Below are 23,130 nucleotides of genomic sequence, written 5' to 3'. Positions count from 1 at the left end.
CAGTGGCTGACTTTATTTTTTTGTGCTCCAAAATCACTGCAGATGGTGATTGCAGCCATGAAATTAAAAGACACTTACTCCTTGGAAGGAAAGTTATGACCAACCTAGACAGCATATTAAAAAGCAGAGGCATTACTTTGCCAACAAGGTCCATCTAGTCAAGGCTATGGTTTTTCCATTAGTCATGTATGGATGTGAGAATTGGACTATAAAGAAAGCTGAGCACTGAAGAATTGATACTTTTGAACTGTAGTGCTAGAGAAGACTCTTGAGAGTCCCTTGGACTGCAAGGAGATCCAACCAGTCCATCCTAAAGGAGATCAGTCCTGGGTGTTAATTGGAAGGACCGATGTTGAAGCTGAAACTCCCAATACTTTGGCCACCTGATTCAAAGAACTGACTCCTTGCAAAAGACCCTGATGTTGGGAAAGATTGAAGGTGGGAAGAGAAGGGGATGACAGAGGATGAGATGGTTGGATGGCATCACTGACTCAATGCACAGGAGTCTGAAAAACTCCTGGAGTTGGTGATGGACAGGGAGGCCTGGCGTGCTGCAGTCCATGGGGTCGCAAAGAGTCAGACACAATTGAGCGACTGAAGTGAACTGAAGGATTCAGTCAGAAAGGGAGAACGCTGGTTCTCCTTAAGAGACGGTCACCCTCTCTTTTCCCTCTAGTAAATTTCCTTTTCTTGCCTGACTGCCTGGCTCAGTCTCTTTTTCTGTGCACTCGCCTTACAGTTAGGACTCCCGGTCTGGGAAACTCAGACCTTGCTTCCAGCTACTGCTCACTGCTGCTGACTGCATCACGCATCCCAAATCAGTTATGATGAGTAGTGACTTAATAGGAAATTGAAGATGATGCCACTTTAATGGTAGAAAGTGAAGAGAAACTAAAGATCCTCTTGATGAAGGTGAAAGAGGAGAGTGAAAAGCTGGCTTAAATCTCAACATTAAAAAAAACGAAGATCATGGAATACTGTGCCATCACATCATGGCAAGCAACTGGGGGAAAAGTAGAAACAATGGCTGATTTTATTTTCTTGGGCTCCAAAGTCACTGCAGACAGTGGTTGAAGCTACAAAATTAAAAGACGCTTGCTCCTTGGAAGAAAAGCTATGACAAACCTCTCTCTCTCTCTTTAGTCGTTAAGTCGTGTTCGACTCTTGCAACTCCATGGACCGTAGCCCACCAGGCTCCTCTGTTCATGGGATTCTCCAGGCAAGAATACTGGAGTGGGTTGCCATTTTCTTCTCCAGGGATCTTCCCAACCCAGGAATTGAACCAGAGTCTCCTGCATTGCAGGCAGATTCTTTACCAACTGAGCTATGAGGGAAGCCTACATGACAAACTTAGACAGCATATTAAAAAGCAGAGACATCACTTTGCCAACAAAGGTCAGTCTAGGCAAAGCTATGGTTTTACCAGTGTCATGTATGCATGTGAGAGTTGGACCATAAAGAAGACTGAGTGCCAAAGAATTGATGCTTTGGAACTGAGGTGTTGGAGAAGACTCTTTAGAGTCCCTTGGACAGCAAGGACATCAAACTAATAAATCCTGAAGGAAATCAACCCTGAATATTCATTGGAAGGACTGATGCTGAAGCTGAAGCTGAAGCTCCAATACTTTGGCCACCCAATGCAAAGAACTGACTCATTAGAAAAGACCCTGATGCTGGGAAAGATTGAAGGCGGAAGGAGAAGGGGGCAATAGAGGATAAGCTGGTTGAATAGCATCACTGACTCAATGGACATGAGTTTGAGCAAGCTCCGGGAGCTGGTGATGGACAGGGAAGCCCATGGGGTTGCAGAGTCATACATGGTCTAGTGACTGAACAACAACAAAGATGATCACAAACATTAAAAAAAAAAAAATTTTTTTTTTTTGAGGAAACTCTTTTAAGACCTCTTAGGGTGAAAATTACTTTTTATCTTTTTAAAGTTACATTTCTAGGTGTCTTTGAGATGTAAATGTTCTATCTGATCTTCCTAAGTAGTTCTATTGTGTGTGTGTTTGTGTCAGGCTTATAAGAGGTCTTTTTATAATTTAGTGGTGGCCAAATGACTGATTCAAAATTAGAGAAACTAACTAATCATTAAATCTAGAGCACAGACCAAAAAGCTGCCAAAACCAGGGTTTCCTAGGAATTGCAGGATTTTGTCCCATATGGATACCCCAACTTTGGGATAATTGCAAAGCCATTACATCATACTTTGAAAGGTACAGATTCTGAAACTTTGGTTTGAATGGGAGATTGCCAAAAGGCTTATGAGACTCTGAAGCTGAAGCTCATGATTGAAACGGCCCTAGGCCTGCCTGAGGTCCAGAAAGAATTCAAATTGTATGTGCAGGAGAAGCAGGGGCTGGACCAGGGCGTGGTGGGAGAGAATCCCTGACCAGTAGCTTATCTTTCAAAGCAGCTGGACACCAGGGCTGCCAGCCGGCCCCGCTGCTTACGAGCAGTAGCCGCCACCTGTGAACGGCTAAAGGAGGCAGTGAAGTTCACTTTGGGCAAGCCAGCCACAGTGTCCATCCCACAGAAAGGCCTAGTCCTTCTGGAACAACGGGGTGGATGCTGGATGACCTCAGGGAGGATGGGGAAATATTAGGTAATCCTCCTCGATGACCCCTGTGGAGCCCCGTACCAAGGTCACAGGGTAAAATCTCTGCAACCGACCAAGCCCCATAGCAACTGTGGCCATGAGCCTCCATATCTAAACTGGCCAGCTCCCTGATCCCACATTAGGTAAAATACCCACCCTCCTATCCACCCTGTGCGGTGCTGCGCTTAGCTGCTCAGTCGTATCTGACTCTTTGTGACCCTATGGGCTGTAGCCCACCAGACTTCTATCCATGGGGATTCACCAAGCAAGAAAACTGGAGTGGGTTGCCATACCCTTCTCCCGGGGATCTTCCCAGTCCAGGGATCGAACACAGGTGTCCCACATTGAAGGTGGATTCTTTACCGTCTGAGCCACCGGGGAAGCCCACCCTATAATATCCCAGCCAATCACCTACTGCCACCCTTCCAGTAGGAATTTTCTCTGTCTCGAGGCTGTAAAACTTGGCTACTGTCTGTGAAAGAGATCTGCTCTCCCTCGAGCTGGCCCGCTGTTCTAACAGCGTCTCCCACTCTAATAAACTTCATTCTCTTCTCATTTGGCCTCATGTCCGGAAATGACCCACCTGTGCACGGGCCGGGACAACCCTCAATGTCACCACAGAGTGAGCAGTTCTTACTTCCTTCTCCCTGCTTCCTAACTCCCTGAGCAGGAGACCCTCCAAGACACCTGGAGGTTTGGAGACTGTCCACCTTGATTGACTGGGTCTGTCAGATAAGCCCCTGAGCAAGGCTGGCTGGGACCTTTTTCTGACGGCCGTGATTCTGGGAGGGAGGGTTAGCCGTGGGCAGTAGCTATGGAGCAACCGGTGACTGTGGCCAAAGCCCCCTCCCCATTCCCCTCTGCACAGAAAGCTGAGCTCATTGCTCTAATACCAGCTCTAATCTTCCCAGAAGGAAAAAGGGCCTGACTTCCCTTTCTTTACCCAACTCTGGGGATCACAGAGCCTTTCATATAAAAGTACGTAAAACAGACAGGGAACAAAAAGAAAAATCCTTCTAAACTGCCCCCTAAAGACCAAAGCTCATAAGTTAAAGAAACTGACCAAATGACTGTCAGGTTCATGTGGACTGGGAAATACTCAACATTAAGTTGATACTAGTATTGTTTAAGCTTGCTGGTCTAATTAATATAGGCATGCCATTAAGAGTCAAAGTTAAATTACATGGGACTGAATTTACTGATAAAACATGATTTATAACTTTATGACCTTAGAAAGAGGTGGCAAGAATACACAGAAGAACTATACTAAAAAGATCTTCATGACCCAGATAACCACGATGGGGTGATCACTCACCTAGAGCCAGACATCCTGAAATGCGAAATCAAGTGGGCAGTTTTGTGAGGAAATTTTTATGAGCCCTGATTCTTATATCTTCTCATACCTAGAGAAACACTAACATCATTGACGGTGACAGCTACTTTGACTGTTAAAAAATTTACAGTTAAAGTAAAAATAGAATAGATATGGAAATAATTAGGTGACAGTGAGGCAGAAATTGCTAGACAGTATAAAGCTATGAGACCTCAGTTCCTTTTTAATTTCAATATTTTTTCTCTTCTTAAGCATCTCACTCATTGTTCTAATTTCTAGGCATTCAGAGAACTGCCTCCCTGGTCTGGAGGGTCATAAAGCATTCAGACCCAGTGTTAGGGGAAGCACACTGATCGAAACTGCCCACCCTGGCCAGGCACCATAGTAACCATTTGTATGAGTTGTTTTACGACAGGAGGTCCTGGTAAGGAACATGGAACTAATAAGCCACCACCAACTGGAAGAGTTTGGGAAAGGTCAAAAGGAGATACCACATGTCCGACCACCTCCCAGAATCCTTCTCTCTGACATCCATCTTGGTTGAGTGATGTGTGCGCCACCAGGAAGGACTCTGAGTCAGAATGATTGGCCAAAGACAACCCGGAAACTAATCCATCACCATAAAACCCGAGACTGCGAGCCATGCAGCAGAGCGGGTCTCCTGGGTTCCCTCTCCCTGCTGCTCTCCGCCTGGGTGCCCTCTTCCAATAAAGTCTCTTGCTTTGTCAACACGTGTCTCCTCGGACAATTCTTTTCCGTGTGTTAGATAGGAGCCCACTCTCTTGGGGCCCTGGAGGGCACCCCCACCCCATATTACCAGGACAAGACAATCATAAACTGCTGTCCAGTTTCTCAAGGGGAAAAACTCCAAGAAGACCATTAACTCTTAAACATATTTGGTCCCTAAATAATGGTCTGGGGTCTTGGGGTCAAGTGATGGTGCTGCAATGTCTGCAGAGACTGAGAAACTGAGGGGCCAAAAAAGCCAAAAAATGACAAACCGGACCTTGCGACATTCAAACTGGTCAAAAATGACACACGTTAAAGTCGCAAGCCGGTCAAAATTATGCAGATCAATTCTAGTAGAGATATAAAACTGCTGCAATGCCCGCCTTCTGGGGCTCTTCACCCCCTCTCAGAGTATATGTTGAGAGCTTTGTATCTCTAGCCTTTAAAAATAAACTTTACCTGTGTGAGAGTTTGCGAGTTTGCAGAATTCATTCTTTGGCTCTGTGAGAGTTTGCAAGTTTGCAGAATTCTTTCTTTGGCTCTGTGAGTAGAATCGGTTTTCACATTTCGGTACCATGGTGTGATTGCAGACAAGTCCTTGTACTGTTAAGAACTTGAGTTTTCTGAGCTGTGTCAGACTTAGGATGCCATCAGCCATTCTAAAAACAAAGTCTGCTAGGAGCAGGTGATTAAACCTTACTTTTTAAAGGCCTCTTCTTATAATTGCTGTATGTTTCTGCTTAGTCACTCAGGCGTGTCTGACTCTTTGTGACCCCATGGACTGTGGCCTGTCATCTTCCCTGTCCATGGGGATTCTCCAGGCAAGAAAACTGGAGTGGGTTGCCATTTCCTTCTCCAGAGTTATATGTTTAGACAATGAAATTGCTCTGGATCATATACTGACAAGGAAAAAAACCACATGTGTAATGATCAATAGCCACATTAAAAGTTAAGACCTACTTAGATAAACCTAGACAACTGACTACCTGGCTATAAGTCTCTTTGAAGTGTTAAATCTAAGGATTCAGGCTTCATGTTTTTCTATTTTGCCTATTAATGTTCTGGTTGTCTTTCCTCCAACTACTTCTGAGTCCAAATGGTTCCATTCCTTTGGACAGGATGACCCAAGCGCTGACCCTATCGGGACCACAATCAAAACTATCATCAAATGTAGCTTGGTTCTTACGCCTTCCTTGATCCTTAGTTGCAACAACTCTTTCACTGACCCATGGCCTCTGTTTTTTTTTTTAAATACCTGTTAGGTTTTGTCTTCTCCAGATTACAACAGATTTACATCAAGCTACAAATGGACATCACCAGATGGTCAACACCGAAATCAGACTGATTATATTCTTTGCAGCCAAAGATGGAGAAGCTCTATACAGTCAACCAAAACAAGACCGGGAGCTGACTGAGGCTCAGACCATGAACTTCTTATTGCAAAATTCAGACTTAAATTGAAGAAAGTAGGGAACACCACTAGACCATTCAGGTATGGCCTAAATCAAACCCCTTATGATTATACAGTGGAAGTGAGAAATAGATTTAAGGGCCTAGATCTGATAGACAGAGTGCCTGATGAACTATGGAATGAGGTCGGTGACATTGTACAGGAGACAGGGATCAAGACCATCCCCATGGAAAAGAAATGCAAAAAAGCAAAATGGCTGTCTGGGGAGGCCTTACAGATAGCTGTGAAAAGAAGAGAAGCAAAAAGCAAAGGAGAAAAGGAGAGATATAAGCATCTGAATGCAGAGTTCCAAAGAATAGCAAGAAGAGATAAGAAAGCCTTCTTCAGCGATCAATGCAAAGAAATAGAGGAAAACAACAGAATGGGAAAGACTAGAGATCTCTTCAAGAAAATCAGAGATACCAAGGGAACATTTCATGCAAAGTTGGGCTCGATAAAGGACAGAAATGGTATGGACCTAACAGAAGCAGAAGATATTAAGAGGTGGCAAGAATACACAGAAGAACTGTATAAAAAAGATCTTCACGACCCAGATAATCATGACAGTGTGATCACTCATCTAGAGCCAGACATCCTAGAATGTGAAGTCAAGTGGGCCTTAGAAAGCATCACTATACACAAAGCTAGTGGAGGTGATGGAATTCCAGTTGAGCTATTCCAAATCCTGAAAGATGATGCTGTGAAAGTGCTGCACTCAATATGCCAGCAAATTTGGAAAACTCAGCAGTGGCCACAGGACTGGAAAAGGTCAGTTTTTATTCCAATCCCAAATCCCAAATGCCAAAGAATGCTCAAACTACTGCACAATTGCACTCATCTCACATACTAGTAAAGTAATGCTCAAAATTCTCCAAGCCAGGCTTTAGCAATATGTGAACCATGAACTTCCTGATGTTCAAGCTGGTTTTAAAAAAGGCAGAGGAACCAGAGATCAAATTGCCAACATCCACTGGAACATGGAAAAAGCAAGAGAGTTCCAGAAAAACATCTATTTCTGCTTTATTGACTATGCCAAAGCCTTTGACTGTGTGGATCACAATAAACTATGGAAAATTCTGAAAGAGATGGGAATACCAGACCACCTGATCTGCCTCTTGAGAAATCTGTATGCAGGTCAGGAAGCAACAGTTAGAATTGGACATGGAACAACAGACTGGTTCCAAATAGGAAAAGGAGTACATCAAGGCTGTATATCGTCACCCTGCTTATTTAACTTAACAGAGTACATCATGAGAAACGCTGGGCTGGAAGAAACACAAGCTGGAATCAAGATTGCCGGGAGAAATATCAATAACCTCAGATATGCAGATGACACCACCCTTATGGCAGAAAGTGAAGAGGAACTCAAAAGCCTCTTGATGAAAGTGAAAGTGGAGAGTGAAAATGTTGGCTTAAAGCTCAATATTCAGAAAATGAAGATCATGGCATCCTGTCCCATTACTTCATGGGAAATAGATGAGGAAACAGTGGAAACAGTGTCAGACTTTATTTTTGGGGGCTCCAAAATCACTGCAGATGGTGACTGTAGCCATGAAATTAAAAGACGCTTACTCCTTGGAAGGAAAGTTATGACCAACCTAGATAGCATATTCAAAAGCAGAGACATTACTTTGCCAACAAAGGTCCGTCTAGTCAAGGCTATGGTTTTTCCTGTGGTCATGTATGGATGTGAGAGTTGGACTGTGAAGAAGGCTGAGCGCCAAAGAATTGATGCTTTTGAACTGTGGTGTTGGAGAAGACTCTTAAGAGTCCCTTGGACTCAAGGAGATCCAGCCAGTCCATTCTGAAGGAGATTAGCCCTGGGATTTCTTTGGAAGGACTGATGCTAAAGCTGTAACTCCAATACTTTGGCCACCTCATGTGAAGAGTTGACTCATTGGAAAAGACTCTGATGCTGGGAGGGATTGGGGGCAGGAGGAGAAGGGGATGACAGAGGATGAGATGGCTGGATGGCATCACTGACTGGATGGACGTGAGTCTGATTGAACTCCGGGAGTTGGTGATGGACAGGGAGGCCTGGCGTGCTGTGATTCATGGGGTCTCGAAGTCTCAAGTCGGACATGACTGAGCGACTGAACTGAACTGAATGATGATGCAGAGAGAAAAACCACTCTTCCCAACAAATCTTACAGGAATAACCACAAAAGTCACCCTGGGGCCACTTAAAACAGAATGGGAGCTTTGTGACTCCAACTAGTTAGCGACTGAACTGAACTGAACTGAACTGAAATGGGTTAAGGAACGGAACTCAATCTTGCAAGTACATAGTTAACTGGAGAAATTAAATCTTACCTTAACTATTGAGGGGCTCTTTAAATGTTCAAAATTAAAAAGCCAGCTTGGTAAAACCTTAAACTAGGGCTTCTAGGGGGAAGTTGGGGATGCTCTGTGTCTTTGAGTTGTAAATGTTGTGTCTGACCTTCCTAGTTTGTTCTTGTGTGTGTGTGTGTGTGTAAGGCCTATAAAAGATCTTTTTGCCTTCTCAATCATTTGCATCTCTGAGGAGCTATAATTTATTGGTGGCCAAATGATGGATTCTTTGAAAATTAGAGAAACTAATAAATTATTAAATTTAGAGCATTGTCATTGTAAACAACTGTTTTGATGCTAAAGCAAAAGTATGATATAGTTATAGTTAAAACAAAAGTCAAATTAACCTAAGAACTTTTTCTTGAATGAGAAAAATCAGTTGAGGAAGCTTCATTGTGGCCTTCCCCTCAATGGGCCTTACAGATGCTGCTGCTGCTGCTAAGTCACTTCAGTCGTGTCCGACTCTGTGAGACCCCATAGACGGCAGCCCACCAGGCTCCCCCTTCCTTGGGATTCTCCAGGCAAGAACACTGGAGTGGGTTGCCATTTCCTTCTCCAACGCATGCAAGTGAAAAGTTAAAGTGAAGTCGCTCAGTCGCGTCGGACTCTTAGTGACCCCATGGATTGCGGCCTACCAGGCTCCTCTGTCGATGAGATTTTCCAGGCAAGAGCACTGGAGTGGAGTGCCATTGCCTTCTCCTTATGGATGCTAATAAGAGCAATTAGGAATATCAAGAAAAAACTTGGGGGAAAAAAGTCTAGCCATTATACCAATGAGGTAAAACAAAAACAAATTTTTAAGGAGTTACCTAAAATGAATAAATAATTCTTTGTGTGGCTATTTAGAACGGGGAAATAGATAAGACATGACACTTGTACACTATTGGAAGAGATCAGCTTTCATTCCAATCCCAAAGAAAGTGTTAGTCACTCAGTTAGGCCCAGCTCTTTGCAACCCAATGGACTGTAGCCAGCCAGGCTCCTCTGTCTATGGAATTCTCCAGGCAAGAATACTGGAGTGAGTTGCCATTTCCTTCTCTAGGGGATCTTCGAGACCCCCGGAATGAACCCAGGTCTCCTGTATTGCAGGCAGATTCTCTACCATTTGAGCCACCAGGGAAGCCCAATCTCAAAGAAAAGCAATGCCAAAGAAAGTTCAAACTACTGCACAATTGCACTCATTTCACATACAATAGAAAGGTAATGCTCAAAATCCTGGGAGCTAGGCTTTAACAGTACATGAACTGAGAACTTCCAGATGTTCAGCTGGATCTACAACAGGCAGAGGAACCAGGGATCAAACTGCCAACATCCGCTGGATCTTAGATAAACCAAGGGAAGTCCAGAAAGACATCTACTTCTGCTTCATTGACTACACTAAAGCCTTTGACTGTATGGATCACAACAAAGTGTGGAAAATTCTTAAAGAGATGGGAATACCAGACCACCTGATCTGCCTCCTGAGAAACCTGTATGCAGGTCAAGAAGCCACAGTTAGAATTGGGCATGGAACAACAGACTGGTTCCAAATAGGAAAAGGGGTACGTCAAGGCTCTATATTGTCACCCTGCGTATTCAACTTATATGCAGAGTACATCATGCAAAATGCCAGGCTAGATGAAGCTCAAGCTGGAATCAGGATTGCCAGGAAAAATATCAATAACCTCAGATATGCAGACGATACCACCCTAATGGCAGTAATCGAAGAGAAATTAAAGAGCCTCTTGAAGAAGGTGAAAGAGGAGAGTGAAAAAGCTGGCTTAAATCTCAAAATTCAGAAAACTAAATCATGGCATCTGGTCCCATCACTTCATGGCAAATAGATGGGGAAACATTGGAAACAGGGTCAGTTTATTTTCTTGGGCTCCAAAATCACTGCAGATAGCGATTGCAGTCACGAAATTAAAAGACACTTGCTCCTTGGAAAAAAGCTATGACATTAGAAAGCAGAGACATCACTGCCAACAAAGGTCTGTCTTGTCAAAGCTATGGTTTTTCCACTAGTCATGTACGGATGTGAGAGTTGGCCCATAAAGAAAGCTGAGCACCGAAGAATTGATGCTTTTGAACCTCGTTGTTGGAGAAGCCTCTCAAGAGTCCCCTGGACTGCAAGGAGATCAAACCAGTCAATCCTAAGGAAATCAACCCTAAATACTCATTGGAAGGACTGATGCAGAAGCTGATGCTCCAGTACTTTGGCCACCTGGTCCCAGAAGCTGACTTGGTAGATAGTGGCTCTAGGTTGGACATTTGCAATCAGCCAACCTCCTTTTTGCACTTCCTGAGGCAAGAGATAGGTGGGGTCCAGTTGAGGAATTTACAGCTTCCTGTTTGTTCTCCAAAAAGGAAGAAACAGTAGAATCAGGGTAAATAGCCAGTCTTGCAAACATCTCAAGGAAATAATTATGGCAAGGACAAAGAGAGGCAAAACCCTGTCTGAGTAAAAGATTAAGGGAATAATACCGGTTCCCCCTTTTTAGGATAAGGGAGACACTATACAAGCACAAAAAGGTTTGCTGGAGTCAAAAATCAGAGGATAATGCCAGGCCACAGTGAGTCTTGCTCCTTCCAGAAGCCTTGCTTAGAGATCCACCCTGGGGAAGGTCCTGACACAAACTTACAGCGGGGGTGGGGGGGGGGGGGTGTGGTGGGGGAGCACAGGGGGCGGGGCGGAGAGGCGGAGACAAAGCAAGAGTACTGGCCTGAGGGAAGACAAAGACCTGGAAACTGGCCCCTGATAAAGGATTTAAACTTCCCAAAGGTGAGACTCTGAGCTCACCAGTGTTCATTTCTGAATGTAGTTTTGTTTTCAATAAACTTTTTACTTTACTCTTTACCTTCTGCCTCTCGACTAGGCAGGCAAGACTAGGGACCTTAACCCTAACTGCTGGCTCCAGGGTCCAGCGGTTAGGACTCCGGGTCTGGGAAACTAAGGCCTTGCTTCCAGCTTCTGCTCCCTGCTGCTTACTGCATCCCAAATCAGACTCTCTGGAAAAGACCCTGATGCTGGGAAAGACTGAGGGCAGGAGGAGAAGGGGGTGAGTGGCAGAGGATGAGAGGGTGGGATGGCATCATCCACTCAATGGACACGAGTTTGAGCAAACTCTGGAGATGGTGAAGGACAGGGCGGCCTGATGCGCTGCCGTCCCTGAGGTAGCAGAGTCCCTTTGATTGAACAGCAACAAAGCTAATGAGCCTGAGGAACCCCTACTGGTCTCTGACATTAAAAGCTAAACAAGCCTGTTCTATTTACCCCAGTTTTAAGTTATCTGTTTAAGGGGCCAGAAAAATTTACATTGAGCTATCTGACCAATTATTTTGGGACAGTTAGGCCAAAGGGCCTGACTTCCTGGGCTTTACCTGACTGGGGATCAGATCAGATCAGTCGCTCAGTTGTGTCTGACTCTTTGCGACCCCACGAATCGAAGCACGCCAGGCCTCCCTGTCCATCACCAACTCCCGGAGTTCAATCAGACTCATGTCCATCGAGTCAGTGATGTCATCCAGCCGTCTCATCCTCTGTCGTCCCCTTCTCCTCTTGTCCCCAATCCCTCCCAGCATCAGAGTCTTTTCCAATGAGTCAACTCTTTGCATGAGGTGGCCAAAGTACTGGAGTTTCAGCTTTAGCATCATTCCTTCCAAAGAAATCCCAGGGCTGATCTCCTTCAGAATGGACTGGCTGGATCTCCTTGCAGTCCAAGGGACTCTCAAGAGTCTTCTCCAACACCACAGTTCAAAAGCATCAATTCTTTGGCGCTCAGCCTTCTTCACAGTCCAACTCTCACATCCATACATGACCACAGGAAAAACCACAGCCTTGACTAGACGGACCTTTGTTGGCAAAGTAATGTCTCTGCTTTTGAATATGCTATCTAGGTTGGTCTTAACTTTCCTTCGAAGGATTAAGTGTCTTTTAATTTCATGGCTATAGTCACCATCTGCAGTGATTTTGGAGCCCCCAAAAATAAAGTCTGACACTGTTTCCACTGTTTCCCCATCTATTTCCCATGAAGTGATGGGACCAGCTGCCATGATCTTTGTTTTCTGAATGTTGAGCTTTAAGCCAACTTTTTCACTCTCCTCCTTCACTTTCATCAAGAGACTTTTGAGTTCCTCTTCACTTTCTGCCATAAGGGTGGTGTCATCTGCATATCTGAGGTATTGATATTTCTCCCGGCAATCTTGATTCCAGCTTGTGTTTCTTCCAGCCCAGCGTTTCTCATGATGTACTCTGCACATAAGTTAAATAAACAGGGTGACAATATACTGCCTTGACGTACTCCTTTTCCTATTTGGAACCAGTCTGTTGTTCCATGTCCAGTTCTAAATGTTGCTTCCTGACCTGCATACAGATTTCTCAAGAGGCAGGTCAGGTGGTCTGGTATTCCCATCTCTTGAAGAATTTTCCACAGTTTATTGTGATCCACACAGTCAAAGGCTTTGGCATAGTCAATAAAGCAGAGATAGATGTTTTTCTGGAACTCTCTTGCTTTTTCCATGATCCAGCAGATGTTGGCAATTTGATCTCTGGTGCCTCTGCCTTTTCTAAAACCAGCTTGAACATCAGGAAGTTCACGGTTCACATATTGCTGAAGCCTGGCTTGGAGAATTTTGAGCATGACTTTACTAGTATGTGAGATGAGTGCAATTGTGTGGTAGTCTGAGCACTTTTTGGCATTGCCTTTCTTTGGGATTGGAATGAAAACTGACCTTTTCCAGTCCTGTGGCCACTGCTGAGTTTTCCAAATTTGCTGGCATATTGAGTGCAGCACTTTCACAGCATCATCTTTCAGGATTTGGAATAGCTCAACTGGAATTCCATCACCTCCACTAGCTTTGTGTGTAGTGATGCTTTCTAAGGCCCACTTGACTTCACATTCCAGGATGTCTGGCTCTAGATGAGTGATCACACTGTCATGATTATCTGGGTCGTGAAGATCTTTTTTGTACAGTTCTTCTGTGTATTCTTGCCACCTCTTCTTAATATCTTCTGCTTCTGTTAGGTCCATACCATTTCTGTCCTTTATCGAGCCCAACTTTGCATGAAATGTTCCCTTGGTATCTCTGATTTTCTTGAAGAGATCTCTAGTCTTTCCCATTCTGTTGTTTTCCTCTATTTCTTTGCATTGATCGCTGAAGAAGGCTTTCTTATCTCTTCTTGCTATTCTTTGGAACTCTGCATTCAGATGCTTATATCTCTCCTTTTCTCCTTTGCTTTTTGCTTCTCTTCTTTTCACAGCTATTTGTAAGGCCTCCCCAGACAGCCATTTTGCTTCTTTGCATTTCTTTTCCATGGGGATGGTCTTGATCCCTGTCTCCTGTACAATGTCACGAACCTCATTCCATAGTTCATCAGGCACTCTATCTATCAGATCTAGGGCCTTAAATCTATTTCTCACTTCCACTGTATAATCATAAGGGGTTCGATTTAGGTCATACCTGAATGGTCTAGTGGTTTTCCCTACTTTCTTCATTTAAGAAGAGCCTTATACACAGAAGTGGGTAAAACAGACAAGCAACAACAACAAAAGCTTCTAAACTCTCTCCGAAGATCAACGTTTGTTGACTGGATCCTTATGAAAACTAAAGTCAAAGGCATAGAAGTTGGCGGAATTTAGATAAATGTATATAAATTGGTATATTTAAATGGGCTTTATATAAGGTGGTTACAGCTCTTGTTTAATTATATAGTGGGAAAGACAAGGCATATAGTTTGCCACTAAGGAAATATTAACTAAATGTGCTGAGGATACCAGTAGTTACTTGAGTCATAAAATAAGTAAACTGGGAATTAACAGGCAAGGGTTAATAAAAAAAAGTTTTTTTGCTTTGGTTTAATTTATAAACTCAGAAAAGTCTTTGCTAAATGCCTTATCCAAACCTTTGAAGATATGATAAATTAAAACTCGAAAGTTATAAAACAGAACTTTGTAAATTAAATTTCAGTTTTATTAAAAATCTTGCCACTGATTTTAGTAACTTCAGGTGACAGAACTGTTCTTTGTAAAACTAAATAACTGTCTTTGTCTTGCAAGTAGGTAAACCAGAATATGAATACAGGCCTCCAGGAGCTGAGACTAAGCCCAGTTAAGCAGACAAGTCCTGGGAAACCAAGAAAAAAAATGGCAGTTTTAAATCAAAACTGCTGAGAATGTTCCCTCAGCCAAACCTTATAGATAGTAAGCCTTGATCATCTGAACAAGCAACTTTAAGGTCTTCCAACTGTTAACTAGTAAGTTTATATTAATATTGTAATACCCGGTTCATAGCTAAAGCCATGAGATCTCATTGCTTTTGTCGTGTACACATTATACATATATGATATCTCTACTTCTAAAAGATATTATTAGAATTGGATTTATAAGGAGCTCTATTTAATTTTAATAAAAAATGCTTACATTTGAAGAAAACTGGCCAAGATGACTTTCAGGTTCACGTGGACTGGGAAATATTCAATATTAAGTTGAAACCTGATATTAATTTTTATGTTTGTGGATCTAAATTAATATAGATGTTATTAAGAGTCATCAAATGTAAGTATAATACTTTATTGTTCCTAGGTTTAATAAATAAGACTTTACTAATCTCTTGCAAGAAAATAACTGGACATGAAGAAACTTCCAGGTAAATGTAAATAAAATAAAAACTGGGATAAAAACTTTAAAGTAAGCATATTTTAGAAATGTCTAAGTAAAATGATCTTTCCAGATGTTCGGTAACCTAAGATTCTAAAGCTGTGCCAATTTCAGCTAAGTGATGAAAGTTTATTTATTTAAAAGATGTATCAGTTACTAAAAAATATAAAAAATTAAAAGTGAGAATATTAATGAAAATGTTTGGTATCACTTGAGATGTTCTCTATAAGAAAGCAAATGTTTTTAGAAATTATCACTGGTATTTATGCTCACCAATCTATAGAATGCTAATATAAAGGTCAGTTGTTGGTTGATTAAGGAAAATAAGATGTGTGTTTTCAGTAAAGAAGGTATGAAGAATGGAACTGCATTTTATGAAGGGAAAAGGAAGTAGGTCTGACTGACAGGTGGCTATTTCAGGATGGAGAACAAAGTAATGGGTAAAAAAGTGATAAGAAGGTGTGTGGAAAGTGGACCCTGAGAAAAGAGTTTTGTGCATGGTTAGGACGAAGTTTAAAATAAATTTAATTAGGTTTACCTTTAAATGAATTTAAAAGTAAGCTGGTGCCAAAACTTTTCAGAGAGAATTTGACTTTTCTCTGTTAAGGGACACAGATTCTCAGGTGTTGGACTGCCTTTGATAATAGATTTAAGTTTATTTACCTCTTAAATGATGCATTATGCATTTGCCTCTAAAATTCTTTATTGTTACTTTGGCTAAGTGAACGGCTACTGTTTCACAATGACCTAGCCTGAGTGTTCTAAAGCTCTTTGGTATTTGTTGACAAAACTTCCTAAATCATTCTAATGAAGCCCTTTTGACTTCCAGCTAACTTTGGGAAGCTTCAGAGGGTTCCTGAAACATCCCAAAGAGAGATATAACACTAATTCGGTTCATTTTGTATGCAGAATACATGGGAAGTGTAATAATACATGGGAAGTAATAAATCATGGGTTACACTGTATGGTAAATGTTTCTAATATAGATATCCTAGAAACTATATGGAATTCCTACAATTCTGGTATGTCTGGGTAAGATGTTATCAGTCATAATTCAAGTTACTATCTTAAAGACTTGTCACAGCACTAATCAAGTTTTTTGCAAAAATGCTTCCTCTTCAAGAAAATTTATAGAAAGGACTTTTGGATAAATAAAAATTTCTGAACTGGGTAAGAAATTAAAGGACTCTAATGGAAAACCTGACTTCACAAAGGTTAACAAAAGGACTGAATGAACTGAGTTTCTGTGTCCTTAAATGATGCGTATTTATTTTCTCTGTGACCTTGGTTAAATGGAGAGGTATTGTTTCAGTGACCTCTGATCCTGTGTTTTAAAATCCTTTTGATATTTCTAACAAAATTCCCAAATATCAAAATAGAACTAGGCTTTTCAGGCTCCAGCTGACTGCGATGGATGCTTCAAGGAAGTACCTCTGAGGAAACTCAGAGATTAATGTTAAGCTAAGTTTATTTGATATTTTTAATTCAAAAACATTGTCAAGTGATTGAAAGTAAACTTTAGGTTGTGATAGATGAATACCATTAGTACAGATATTTCATAACTTATATGGAATCCCTAACATCTGACAAGTCCCGATAGAAGGTTATCAGGCATAATTCTAGAGATTATACTAAAATGTTATATATTCCAAGTTTCTTAGCTACATTGTACTCAAATCTTCAACCATGCAGAAGGGCCAAGGCACAATCAGTAGGGAAGCTGCTTTTAGAGTGATTCCCATCTGGGGAATTCTCTCTGAACTACACAGTGACAGAGGGACCTGTTTTTCTGGACAAACTTAAGGAAATGTGTAAAATTTGGTCAATTATGCAACATTTCCATTGTTCCATTCCATTCCATCACCCCTAGTCTTCTGGGTTAGTGGAAAGGGCAAATGGAACAATGAAAACTCAGTTGGCTAAAATGATGGATGCTTATTCCTTCCCTTGGCCTAAGGCTATTTCGTTGGTTCTCTTCAACCTCAGAGCCATTCCTTTTGGCAAACATCATTTGTTTCCCTTCGAGATTATTACAGGGAGACCAATGCGACTGGATGAACATGATCCTATATTACTTAAGGGAGATACATTATTGAAAGGACTTAGCCAAAGTATTGACAAATCATTTTAAATTTGTTTCTGAAACTTACTGTAGTAATCTGTCCTCAAATGAAGATCAGATGTCCCATGACCTACAACCAGGAGATTATGTATACTAAAAGAGATATCATTCAAAGGACTCCCTCCAGCCTACATTGAAGGGCCCTTATCAGGTTATTTTAACTATCTCATGTGCAGCAAAACTAAAGGGAATTGACTCTTGGATTGATATCTCCCACCTAAAAAGGGCTCCTGCACCAGACTGGTCTACAGAGAGAACTGCTAACCTCAAACCCACCTTAAAATAACACTCTGATAATAAGGACACGCCATCACCAGGATGAGAGGAAGATGACATCAGAAGTAGATAGCTGACCCAAGTGACCCTGCACCTGATCCGCATGATTGTTCACAAGTTTTCTCCTTAGTTTTTTGGACTCTTGCACATGAATCAAATGTTTTTCTATCATGGGCATGATCTTATGCAAATTTTAGAAATTAATAAAATTATTGGGTCAATTACCTGCATCCAGTACTTCTGGTTTACCTTGATGGGTTTCTCTCCTCCAAGGCTCTGATTGGATGGCTCTTATAAAGTTTATTTTGGAAGAAAGAAATTATAGTTCTGTCTGGGCTGGTACTGACATCACTAGATGGGACCCACTCACTTGGCCAATCAAACATACTTATTCTAACCCTGGCCATAAATATGAATTTTCCCTTAAGGTTACTCTCAGTCAGAACAAAGGCTAAATTCCAGTCAAAAAAAGTAAACTCTAGACTATTAGGAGGGACACTTCCTCAGTTTGGGAATGTATTTATCTGGCTAACACCAGGCTATGGTTGTCTAAGCCTAAAGGCCCCCCATGCTGGGAACAATTAAACCATACCAAAGATAATCAACCTAATAACACTAGAAAATTAGGCTAAGTGCCTTACGACAACAACCAATTTAGCATTTCTCTTAAAGACGGTGACTGGTATGGAACAGATTTGGTCAGATGTCCAGAAATATACTGGCTGGCACCTAACGGGACTCAATGGCTTTGTGGGTCCAATCTATGACCCTGGCTTCCACCAACCAGGCTGGCTAGGAAGGTGTCCTTTAGGATTCCCTTGGGCTCAAGGCTACTTATGTACAAACTCAGATGTGACTCTAGTATATTTACCATCAATATGAGCCCGATTGACCAAGAGATCTGTACTTCACCGGTATGATCACTTAGCAGCTATTTTTGTGCCTTCAGTAGGATTGGAAAATGTTATTTCTTACATTGAAGACTTAACAAAATTCACTCAAAAGACATTAAATGATAGCAACTAGGCTACTAGCCTACTAAATTCTGAGGTCTTTATGATGAGAAAAGCTGTATTACAAAATCGTATGGCCCTTGATATTCTTACAGCATCTCAGGGAGGCAACTGTGCTGTAATTCAAACTGAATGTTGTGTTTACATACCAGAAGAATCCTCTGAGGTAACACATTTAATGACTCACATGAAAAATCAGATTGCTGCCTGATGATTCACTTCCTAGCCTTGGTGATCTTTTAGGAAGATGGTTTGGTTATGGAAGCTCATGGCTTAAAATCCTACTTGTAATTTTAACAACATTATTAGCTGTTGTAATCTGTTTATTTTATATGGCTAAACATCTTGAAAAACCAGATCGTATTTATAATGTGGAATAATTGCAATAGTGTGATTCAAGGTATGAGAAGAGGCAACAAGGGAAATATCTCTTGGATCCTATTAGGTTAGAAGAAAGAGGATCCAGAGAATCTTGTATTCTCTACCAATGGGCCTAATCTGGAAATTAACACCTAGAGTGACGTATCAGTGCAGAACTTTCACCTGATCTGGGAGGAGCCTCCCAGCGTCCCGGGATAAAAACAAACAGTGGTCATGCAATGTCTCCCAATGTGCTTGAATTTCCGACCGTGGGGAGGGAATGTGAAATGAAATATTTTCTGCTCTGTGCTCTAGCAGGAAACATGCCTCTTCAAAATGCAAATTTCTGAGCCCAGATGAAAGAAAGCCAGCTCCTTGGAAGCCATCAGCTACTTTCTGCCCAGTAAGCACCGAGGAGCTGGGGGGAAGTGAGAGACAGCCATTCCCTCATCCGCCTTCTATTAGGGTAAGCAGGGGATTAGCATGTGAACAATAAAACAAGCAGGAGCAGCCCCAGATAGCTCCATACATATGAAAGGAACGCCACCCTTAAGCAGGAATTTTGTCTTGAGGCTACAGAAATAGGCTACGGATCCAGGAACCCGTGGCCTCCCCCTGGCCCTTCAGGGGTCAGCTCACTGTGCTTGCAGCGCCCACACTGTCTCTGCGCTCTGTTCAGAGTCAACTTACTCCCAGTTGCAGGGCGCTGCGTCTGGACATCCGTTCCCACCCGCCCTTGGACCACCTCGAGAACCAGCGCTTCATCCAGGATACTGGGCACCTCCTGTGCCAGGCTGGGGGCCGTGAAGATGTTTGGTTTTCCCTGAGATGTTTCCTCCTGAGGCTTTAGAGAGAGCCTTTGCACTCACAGGTCACCCTGCTCTTTTCTCCCCGGGCGGGCTGTCAGAACGGGCATCTGATTGCTCACCGTCCCGCCTCCCTGCGGCCTGGGCTCCTCACAAAGCCCCGCACACCCCATCCCATCCCTGCACCTTCTCCCATGGCGCGCCCCTCCCACGTGCCATCCATCACCAGCCTCATCCCCAGAACTTTCCATCTTCCCAAATGGACCCTCTCCCCCGTTGAAACACTCACTTCCCCCCAACCCCAGCCCCTGGCAAACACGGAACCTTAAAGTAGTTTTGCTTTGTGATCAAAATGCTGGGTGCACCAGCTCCGCACCCCTGAGGGAAGCGCCAGCAAGACCTCGGGGCGGGGCGGGGCGGGGCGGGGCGGGGTGCGGACCGGGAGCAAGAGAAGCAAGAGGAGGGAGGGTAGCAAGGAAAGGCCAGTGTTTGGAAAGCGCCCCCCCCCCCCCCCGCACTGCCCCCGCCCAGGGGCGTGCAGGCCTGCTGAGGGCCGGTGGGCTCACCCCCAGCAGGGGACACCCCCAGCTCCCCCTGAAGAGCCGGCCCTGGGGTGGGGGGGACAGGAAGCACGTTAGCGGGCCCCTCCTGCGCCCCCCAGTACCTTCTGCTCCCGCCTTCTCTATTTGCACCGACCCCAGCAGCAGCAGCTCTGAGCCCGGCGTCCTGCACGGTGCCCGCGGCTTCTCCCCATTCACCGGCTCAGCGGCCCAGGCGCTTCCTGAGGCTTCACATCTTCGATTGGGTTCTGCGGAGTCGTTTTTGCCTCTCCTCGAGGGACCCCAGTTCTGGGAGTGTTCAATCTACTCTCCTCTGCCCCACATCCTCTTTTCTCGCGTGTTTCCTTTCTATAAATTCCTCTCCTCTGTGATATATGATCTGCTTAGAATTCTCAGTTTGGGTCATTACATGTTTTCTTTCTAGAATTTCTAGTTCCATATATATGATTTTCACTTCTCTAGTGAGATTCCATCTGCTCTCAACACAGAATCATGTGTACTTTTAGGGAACGTATCTCCTAACTCTGACTTCTGGAATTCCCATGGAACTGTTTCTAGTGTCTGTTCTTATCTCCTGGGTTTTGGTACTTTTCCCTGTTATTATCTCTGCCAACAAGTTTTTAACCGGATGCTGATTATTGCACCTAAAGATACTGCAGAGACGATTTGAGGATCTGGGTGTATTTTCTTTAAGTCTTGGCCAGCGTGTGGGTTGGGCAAATCCTTTGAATCCAGTCGGGCTGGGTTTCCGGGGTTTTTTATTTTGGTAAGCTGCCTCTAAATCAGGCAGTGAATAGTGCATATGTTTTGTGTTTAGAATGGTGAATTGGACATTACTTTGTACACTTGCTTCAAACTGACTAGAGAAATGTGAGATGAATGTTTGGAGACGAACATTCTTAAACTGTGGTAGCCAGTCAGTCGTCGGTAACAATTCAGTCTTGGTTGCACTGTCAGAGCCCTGGGGGAGGGGGTGTGGGGTGTGGGGTGTGTGTGTGTGTGTACACACGCGTGTGCAGGCTCTCAGATGGTGGAGGAGGTGGTTTTGGGGGGCAAGGCTTCAGGACCAGCTGTGGGGGTGTGCTGAGCACCTGCGGGGGCCTCACTCAGCTCTGTCACCTCCTTACTTGAAGGCCCAGCACAATCCCTCACGAGTTTTGATTTTTCCGCTTCTACAGGAACAAAGCAACCGCATTAGGAGAAAAGGTGCCTGTTAACCTCCTGCCCCGAGACCAGCGTGGGCTGTGGTGCAGCAGGACTGGGGTTCTCATCACTTTTCCCGTTTTGTGCCTAAATCACCCCCTCTTCCTCTATTTCCTTTTCTTCCCTGATGTGTAGAATGACTAAGACATTTGAAACATAAATGTGAACTTGAAATAATAAAATAGTTTGAGTTAAAACAAGAATTAAATCTTAAATATGTAACCCAAAGCTACGGATGTCCTTGCTAATCCAACATGGGGTTCGCTTCTCCTGTTAGATCAGACAACTGCTGGTTACAGAATATAAATCTCATTTCCTGCTTCCAGGGTGATGGTAACTTTGTGACAGCTTGTCTCAGACTGTTTACATGTTGAAGTATAACACTGTTTTACCAATCCCTGTTTATTCAACATCCTTGAACAAAGATCAATATAAAAATGACCCTGGCTTTCCGTGTTTAACTTAAAGATTGGTTTAACCTCAGTGTTTACAGCTGAGCCCTGGGTGGGGGCTACTGCCCTCTGGTGGACTAGCCTCGCATTGCACTGCTCTTCACCTCTTGTTCAGTCGTTCATTGCTCAGTTGAGTCCGACTCTTGGCGACCCCAAGGACTGCAGCATGCCAGGCCTCCCTGTCCTTCACCAACTCCCAGAGTCTGCTCAAACTCATGTTTATTGAGTCAGTGATGCCATCCAACCATCTCATCCTCTGTCGTCCCCCTCTCCTGCCTTCAATCTTTCCCAGCATCAGGGTCTTTTCTAATGAGTCAGTTCTTTGCATCATTATGATCTGGTGAATCCAGTTCCATCTGCCTGCAGCCAAAAATACCCCTGTAGCCCTCTCTACTGTGACGATTTGTTACTCAAGTTGTTGGCCCTGGGCAGCTCCTTATTATGCATAAATATGCAAAGCAGATTTGCTGGGCCTTGGCTACTTAATTCAGATGAAGGCGCCTGTCCTGTTTCTTCATGGTTATCATGGAGGGTGCAGCCTTGGTGTGTGCAGGCAACGGCTAAGCTCCAACACCAGGCCCCTGTCTCAGCGCTGGATGCCTCATTGTCCCGTTTCAAGTGAAGACGACCTGACACTATTTTCCTGGGGAAAATGCTGTGGGGTGAGGGCTGCGGGAGGTTCTACAACTTTCTGTGGTTTAATATCTTACAAAACTGCTTTCTTCTTTGAGTGCAGTTAAAACAAGCTCTTACTGAAGTGAAGTGAAAGTTGCTCAAGTCATATCCAACTCTTTGCGACCCATGGACTATATAGTCCATGGAATTCTCCAGGCCAGAATACTGGAGTGGGTAGCCTTTCCCTTCTCCAGGGGATCTTCCCAACCCAGGGATTGAACCCAGGTCTCCTGCATTGCAGGCAGATTCTTAACCAGCTGAGCCACCAGGGAAGCCCAAGAATACAGGAGTGGGTAGTCAACCTTCTCCAGTGGATGTTCCTGACCCAGGAATCGAGCTGGGGTCTCCTGCGTTGCAGGCAGATTCCTTACCAACTGAGCTATCCCTTACCAACTATCAGGGAAGCTCTTACTAGAGCTAAATATTTGAATTTTCCCCTAAGATTTTACAGAATTACAATATCCAATATTCTTAGTGAGCGAAGGATCATCTAGAAAGGCTGGAGGTAGAGAATTTGGGGAAGGGGACCACAGAAGGTCAGAGATCCCTGACAATAAGATTCTAATGCTGGTGAAGGAAAGTC

At 43.5% G+C, this 23,130-nt stretch overlaps 1 protein-coding gene across 1 annotated transcript in view; it reads right to left on the bottom strand.

Annotated features, from left to right (window-relative positions):
• Positions 1 to 20,563, bottom strand: part of CLN8 (CLN8 transmembrane ER and ERGIC protein) — a 57,335-nt gene extending 36,772 nt beyond the window's left edge. The window contains exon 1 of the mRNA XM_086381008.1: positions 20,322 to 20,563. The gene's annotated coding sequence lies outside the window, so the exon portion shown is untranslated. The remainder of the gene's footprint in view (positions 1 to 20,321) is intronic.
• Between the last annotated feature and the right edge of the window lie 2,567 nt (positions 20,564 to 23,130).

This window comes from Bos grunniens, chromosome 27 (assembly GCF_055505025.1).
Source record: "Bos grunniens cultivar Pamir isolate PY7600 chromosome 27, Bosgru_T2T1.0, whole genome shotgun sequence".
Taxonomy (NCBI): domain Eukaryota; kingdom Metazoa; phylum Chordata; class Mammalia; order Artiodactyla; family Bovidae; genus Bos; species Bos grunniens.
Note: the sequence above shows the minus strand (reverse complement) of the source record. Positions and strands in the feature narration are given on the sequence as shown.